This window comes from Sphaeramia orbicularis, chromosome 19, assembly GCF_902148855.1.
Source record: "Sphaeramia orbicularis chromosome 19, fSphaOr1.1, whole genome shotgun sequence".
NCBI classification, from domain to species: Eukaryota; Metazoa; Chordata; class Actinopteri; order Kurtiformes; family Apogonidae; genus Sphaeramia; species Sphaeramia orbicularis.
The window spans coordinates 21,584,856-21,592,906 of record NC_043975.1 but is presented as its reverse complement, the minus strand read 5'-3'; positions in this window follow the sequence as shown (position 1 = coordinate 21,592,906).

Sequence of the window (8,051 nt, the reverse complement as noted above, 5' to 3'; positions counted from 1 at the left end):
CATGGTGTGGCTAAGTGGACATTTTTGTAAATCTATGAAAAAAAACCTCAATCTCATTGTTTTTTTCATGCCTAAGGAGGAATAAAAACACTAAAAAAAAACAAAACAAAACAAAAACCTTCAACAATAAGGTTCTCATAATTCATGCATGAAAGGGTTTAATGAGTGCTTTGAATGTATATTTAACTCATGTCATACCTGTCATAATACATTTTCATTAAGAAAAAGAACACGTAGCTCATTTTTGTTTTTAAAAAAAAAAAAAAGGTATGTAAGGCATTTTTTGAAGGTTACAGTTGCTAAGATCTAATAATTAATAAGTAAGTTATTTATTTTCTACTCTACATTAAATTACCATTAATTTGGTTGGTTAGGTTTTCTGGTTTAGTTTCACTTCTGTATGTTTTTGCTTGTTTGTTTGTTTGGTTGTATGCATTCTTGTTTTTCTTTTTCCTATACTGAACGCTGGGTAGCTTAGTTTGTTATGTAGGACAGGCATTAATATGAGTATTATGCTTCTGCCTGTGTCTTTTCAGTCACTAACCTGTTAGTAATGCTTGTAGTGTTGACAGTGGCTGTATTATGTGATGACTGAATAAGGAATTTTACCATCATCATCAAAAGGTGAAAAGAAATTTAACCCTTTCATGCATGAATTGTGAGAACATTAATCAAGATTTTTTTTTCTCTTTATTCCTCTTTGGGCATTAAAAAAAACAATGCAATTATTTTTTTTTTTTTTTTTTATGAAGCTATTATTCATGGAGTTGCAAAAATGTCTGCTCAGCTGGACACCATGTGTTTAGTTTTTGAAGCAAAGAAACATGTATTTACTGATCTACTGTGTGAAAACTATGAAATAAAAACCTTAAATGCAGCTAATTTGATGTTTTCTCACATTTTAACATACACTACAAACAAAAAGTTATGGATATTTTTAATTTTTGGGCTTTTTTTTTTTCAGTTGGGATTCTTGCACAACACTTTTTTCTTTTTTTGTGTGTGAATTGAATTGAAACACATTTTTTTAAATGACCAGACATAGTTTTATTTACAAATGGCAAAAATGACCCAAAAAAATGGCAAGAAAAAAAGAAATATCCTTAACTTTTTGTTTGTAGTGCACTGTAATACTAGTCATTACTCACTTCATGGACATAATATGCCAAAAAAAAAAAAAAAAAAAAAAATCTTTTGTTGTTAATTGCAGTCTAATAACAATAACAAGGAATTGATTTCCACTTGAACATGTTAGATCAGGTTTATCAAGAACAGCAAAGTTACAGTATTGTTTTCAATGTCAGTGTATGTGATGGTGCATAAGCATCCACTGTGTTGGCTGATATGAAACTAAAACAACAAAACCCATGAATATACAAGAGAACAGCTGGAGAAGAACTGTCCACTGGAGTGACCACTGTGCATGAAAGGGTTAATTCATGTATTCATAAGGTGTATATGCGTAATTAAGCTATTACTTGCCTTACATTGTAGTAGTGGCATGAACATAATTACCATTTTTTAAAAACAATTAATAGTCAGCTCTAATTTCAGCACATCATTCTTTAATTTTTATCATCTGACAAAAGAAAAAAAAACAAAAAAAAACTGCAAAACCCCAGCCTGGAAGGAACCCGGGGATAAATGGTTAGTATCTTATGCTATAGTTAGCGCCATACCTCAGTGCCCTCTTTTGTTCTGGACCTTTAGGCTATCAACAGCCCACACCAAGGAAAGCTTTGTAACACAGGGATACAGTGAATAGCTCAACCTAGATAACGGCGCACCATCAGATTAGCAGCACCAAGCTCGTAGAAGGAAATGTACTGCCATGTCTGCCATTTAGCGAACTTTGGAAAGGACACCAAGAAAGGACATGGATTCATTCAAACACACCTCATCATTTATTCATGAAAAGTGAGCAGGGAATTCAAAGCTTTCTTTCTTTCTTTAAAGCTGTCTTATGGAGAATAATATATTTCTCGCTGGGCGTTCATGGTTTATCTGCCCCTTGTCTGACTTCCCTAATTGGCTAAAAGGTAAATCTATAGTGTGACTTACAGAAATAAGTGTATGCATGTGATTCGATGAGTTCATTAGCATGCACAAGTGTCTACCCACACACTTTTACATGTATATATAGGTAAGAAAAGGAGGTTATACCGCTATATTCATATTCGTTTGCATACATCCATATGCACACATGCTATTTAATACTTATACAGAGAAACTAATTCATGGCAGGGATTAATGGGCTCATTACATTCAGCAAGTTTTCATGTTTCCATGCATCTACCAGATTCCCACTGAGGAAAATCTCCACCTGTCGTACAGAGGTGTTATTAGTCCCAGTGGGAGAGCAGATTCTATAAATACTGTCTCACAACTCAGGTGAAATGTCCTTTGAAGTCAAAAATGACTCATGCTGAGATTGACAGTGGCATTTAACTTTCCTTGGCAGTTTCTTACCCTTTCATACCTTGATTAATAAGCCAAAGTTATTATTCGCTCAAACCCCCTTAATATTGAGATAATGTGTCACATCAGGTTTTTTTAGAAGTCATTTTTCATAATCGTTGTGATAACCCTCCTTGAAAGGGGTGGCCGGGTGCAGCGAGAGCGAGGGTCGGCGAGGTAGCAGCCAGGGACAGCTGTAGCACTCTATAAATGAGTATGCTAATGCTGACTGACATTTCCTTCAACAGTGGAGAGGGAAAAACGCTTGCTTCCAATTATCCTAAACGTCCGTAAGAAATAAGAGTCCATACTCATCTGGGAATAATTCAACAAATACCAAATACGAAAACCAGTGAAATAACAAGAAAAACAATGAGCGCAGTTAAAGGTTGGGTTTGTGAGGATTGATTTAGGCTACGTTCAGACAACAGGGTTTAATGCACAAATCGGGCTTTTTGCTGAAATCCGATTTTTTTGTGTGCTCGTTCATATTACAAATGCGACTTCTATCATTTTTGAGGATGAACTGAGTACAACCCTGAAGTGACCCGCATGTGCAAAAGGCGTCCTGATGTAACACGTAACCACGCAGGCAAGCATTGTGTTTATGGAAGTAACACTCCTAGGATGCAGAATTATGACGTTTGTCGTATTTCAGTGACGTAAATGTCGTTCAGACTGAAGTCGCATTGCTAAATATCAGATACGTATCAGATTTAGGATCACATATGAAAGTGGCCTGGGTTGGATTTGAAAAAAATCGGATTGTGATGTTGAAACTGTCTTTAACAGATCGGATACAGGTCACATATGGGCAAAAAAATCAGATTTGGGCCACATTTGCCTGCAGTCTGAACGTAGCTTTAGATCATTCCAGTTCTAAACTTACAGTTGTAAGCAAGGTTATTATCGTTAATGAAAACGAACGAAATGACAAAAACTAGAATTGTAAAAACATTTTCGTTAACTGAAATAAATAAAAACTATAAATAAAAGAATAAAAAAACGATAACTAGCTGAAACTGTGTTGTGTGTTTACAAAACTAATTAAAACATATAAAAATTCTGGATAGAATTCCCTTCATTTTCATCTTTGTCAATGTTGGATTCATATAAAATTGATTTATTTCCCTCAAGCAATTTTAGTTGCTAGCACCATATGATATTTAATGGTCCGTCACTTCTTGTCACTTGTTGTTTAGTCGTCTTCTTGTCCCCACTACCTGGAAACATGGAGACTAAAGTTGGGAGAAAGCAGCAGAGTCCTGTATAGGAATTATTTGAATTTGACGGTGAAGAAGAGAAAAGATATAAAGAAACTAAAACTAAAGTAAAACTAAGCATTTAGAAAACAATGAAAACTAATAAAAACTAGCAAACCTGCTCTAAAACCTAATTAAAACTAACTGAATTAGAGAAAAAAAAGTCAAAACTAAATAAAACTAAAGTATAATGAAAAATCCCAAACTATTATAACCTTGGTTGTAAATTCTGCAAATTGTTAGAGCAAAGGAAAAGCAGCAAAGAGGCAAAAAAAAAACAAAAAAAAAAAACAAAAAAACTCAAGTAAGAGGCATTTATAATGGAGCTAAATGTTAGCGATCTCCTTTGCTTATTAATTATTTAACATCAATATGACTAGAGTCAGTGGACTATCACAAAAAGTCAGTCGCTAAATAAAGCTTCAAGTTGTTTTTTTTTTTTTTTTTTTAATCAGCTCCTTAATTTATAGCTGAGATAATAAGTTAAGTTATATGAGGTATTACATGTAACTGCCAAGATTTTAAAATTTGTGTGTAACTGATGATGATGATATTGATGATAATATACCAACTCGTAATATTTGCACAAATTACCAGTGTGATATTATATTTTTGATAGGGCATTAAACTAGTTGTAATAATAACATTCAAATAACAATAGTGAGTGGAAATGTAGATTTTCCTTTTGCATTTTTTTCAAAAGAAATTTGCTATACATTCATATGGAAGCCCAAAAAACATGCTTCAGCACAAAATTGGGACTACACTCATGTGGCTTTTGAGAATATGTAATACACTAACGTTTTTTTTATGTTGTTTTTACGTGGTGTTAGTCCTATAATACTAACTGTTGTGGTTGTATGGATTGTGAATAGGTGAGCTTTTATAAAGCTTCACATACACACATAACATTTTACATTACTCTTAAAAGAAAAAATAACACAGCATTTATACTTCTGTCCTGTGGTTCTGAGAAGGATTGGTTGTGAGTATATACAGTATACTGTAGTTACATTATACCATACATTCACTTTCTAAGGCTTTCGATAAGCACTGTAATGGTCATTTCATTCTAAACTGTAAGGTCAGAAACACAAAAGGGCTGAACAGAAATTTTATTGGACATTTTCTACACTTACTAGCTGTGCCCTTGGACTATATACGTCATCTATATCATAATACTGGAAGGTCTCAGAGTGTGTGTGTGTGTGTGTGTGTGTGTGTGTGTGTGTGTATGATTCTGACAAATTGAGATGTTTTTACCTGGACAATTTGGTACCTACAGTTGAGGAATAGTCCCATCTCCATATTAACCCTTTATCGTGCAAGTGACTATTTTTGGTCATTTCTGCATACATTACAAAACAGTTACAGTAAGGACAGTGAGTCAACAATCTCAGGTCCAGTGTGGTCTACAGGGTCTGTAAGGTCCACCTCTGCCTGAACAGTGAGTGTAACTGCTTTGTTAGGTACCATGAAGTAATGGTACTAATGTAAGGAATGATGTTCAAAGGGAGAATGTGGATGTGAACAGGAGTCTGGATCAGCGCTGATGTTGTTGTAATGTTGTAAAAGTGATGTTCTAATGTTCTAAAGTATTCACCTTTCATATTTTTTTTCTTGTAATTTTTTATATTTGCCTCTTGGATTTTTTTTTTTTTTTTTTTTTCCACTTACAGGTATGGAACCAAATATGGTAATTTCATTTACCTTGATTTTCTACATAATAATAGTTTTTTGTTTTTATTTCACAAAAGTAATAAAGTCTTTTTAAGTCCTGCAATAACACACTAAGGTTGAAATTTTGAATTTCAGAGTATTTCTATGAGTGACCTATTAAGGGTTAAATATCTTGGCAAGCTGATAGGACCAATATTTTCGGCGATATTAGTCATTTTGGAATAAAATAGCCTTACAATCACAGAAGTGCAGTACCACGCTGCATGATGTGAAATGATGTTAAAAACAGGAACGTTGCATTTACTCCCGCAGTCCCGACATATTACCTACAGCCATACGGCCTGTGCATACTGAGTGGCATTTGAGAGCGAGAGACTGACATATATAGACAGAGATAGGTAAGGTACGTCCCGGTACTTACAGAGAACTCCTGCCAACCCCCCCACCCCAGTCTTACGAACTATTCACCCCCCCACCCCTGTCCGTGTGCTACATATGTACCTCACAATTTCCCTCTGCAGGCGCACTTGGGTGTTAATACTGTATTTTAATTATTGTTTACATTTTCAAGAATGACTTACCAAACAATTTTTATGTCACTACTTATAAAATATAGACTAACATCTTTTCCCAAAAGTCTGCTCTGCCCAGCATAAACACTACCACATCTACAACATGTAGTTCCCCACGGGTCACATGTGAGTTTAATATAATTCTAGCAATTTCTATGCAGACATTTCTATGACTATGGCAGAAAACATGCTATATGCACACTGAAAGGCAAAAAATACAGTGTACAAAATGACTTCTTAAAAATAAATAACTACATAAATATCAATAAAAAATCATTTCATTTCTTAAAATGCAATAAAAACTAAAACAACAATCTTGTTACTTGAACCTTTACTGAACTGACAAAACTACATAATAAGATGTCATTGTTTTCATTGATGAACTTAATTACACATTTCTAAATAACAAACATATGATGATTTTCAGACATTTATATATAATGTAAATATTTTCTCAGATCCTGCACCTGAACCTGAATGTCCTTTTATATAATACAGTTAAGTTGGTTGTGAACATGAAAACATATAACTCTTTTCGCTGTACTTTATCGGCCACGTAAATGTTAAGAAAATGTTAAGGTCCTACTTTAGGTTCAGGGTCAGATTCCTTTATTCATATTCGCAGGTAAATTGATTTAAAGATATGTTCTCACTTTTTTTATTGCATGTTGTTGTTAGAACAGCCTTTACAGTGGATGTACATGACTTGAAGACCTCTGAAAATTGTATTTGCTCTTGTAAAACCAACACGACTAGCTGTTTTGTGATTTGTTTGAAATACTAGCCTTCAGGTACTGTCATTTCTTAATGGTTACTTTCAATGTACCTGCTTTGGGAGGATTTGGTGGCAAAATTTAACTTCAAGTGAAGTGTCTTTTTACCTCCAGGAGTCCTTGAAGGACACTTTTGCGACAGAAAGTGTTTCTTCTTCTGCTGAACTGGACACGTGAATGAACACTTGTAACCGGTGCTTAATAGGAGCTGTCCACTAGAAGCGGTGCTGAACTGCTGACAGAGGTTGGCAGCAGCAAAACACTCTCCTGTTACAGTCTATTTCAGCTTGCTGTTAAAGGCTGAGGTTTGTGCAGACTGTATTATTCACCGGGTGCTTTAGTGTACATTTACTGCAGTATTAAAATGATAACAAAGGAAGTACAAATCAGAATGGCCTACTAGGAGCCACCTAAGCACAAAAAAATAAACTCTGAAAAGGGAATTTCTTCATTAAACATTTTATTTGAAGTCTGTTCCCACATTAATGACTCTTCATGCCTCTGCTGATAAATTCTCACAAATCTGGAGTCCTCTGTTTCAACTAGTCAAAAAAACTAATTTCCCCTTTGTTCCAGATTGACCTTTATGTTAATTTTTTTCCGCCTGGTCCTCTTCGTTTTTTCTGCCAGGCAATTTATGTTGTGTAACACACAATTGAACCTTCCAAGTTGTTTTTTTTGTTTTTTTTGTGTTAATTGAAGACATTGGTGTAGTTGTTTTTGGGTTTGTTTGTTTGTTTGTTTGTTTGTTTGTTTGTTTGTTTGTTTGTTTTGTTCTGGTTGTGTATACGTGTAAAAAAAAAAAAAAAAAAAAAGGAAATTGTGCAACAATTTATTTTCAATTGTTTTGTCACATATGATAGTGTTTGCATTGCCCAATTTCCACAAAACTCCAAATAAACAAAGGTTGTAAAAAAAAAAAAAAAAAAAGTCTGTTCTCATATTAGCACATACGTCAACCTTTTGTTCCTGATGTGTGGTGATTTTTTCTTCCTGTTTCCTTGACCCAATGATTAAAAAGACCCTTGCATGTTATTTCAGGTAGACTGCAGCCTATTCATCTGGTTGACAGAAAGTCGTGCATACTCCATATCAGGTGAGGTATTAATTCACGTCATGCATTCAGATTAGGGTCAGCAGAATTGATTCCTTCTGCATAGCTTAGCAAGAGAAGGAAGAGACAGAGAAAGATGAAAGCACACAACAACTACAATTTCTCATAGTCACAGCAGAAAATTCATACATACACACACCTTAACATGCATGTATTTATGCATATGCTGAATAAATATATGCAAAGAGGTCAT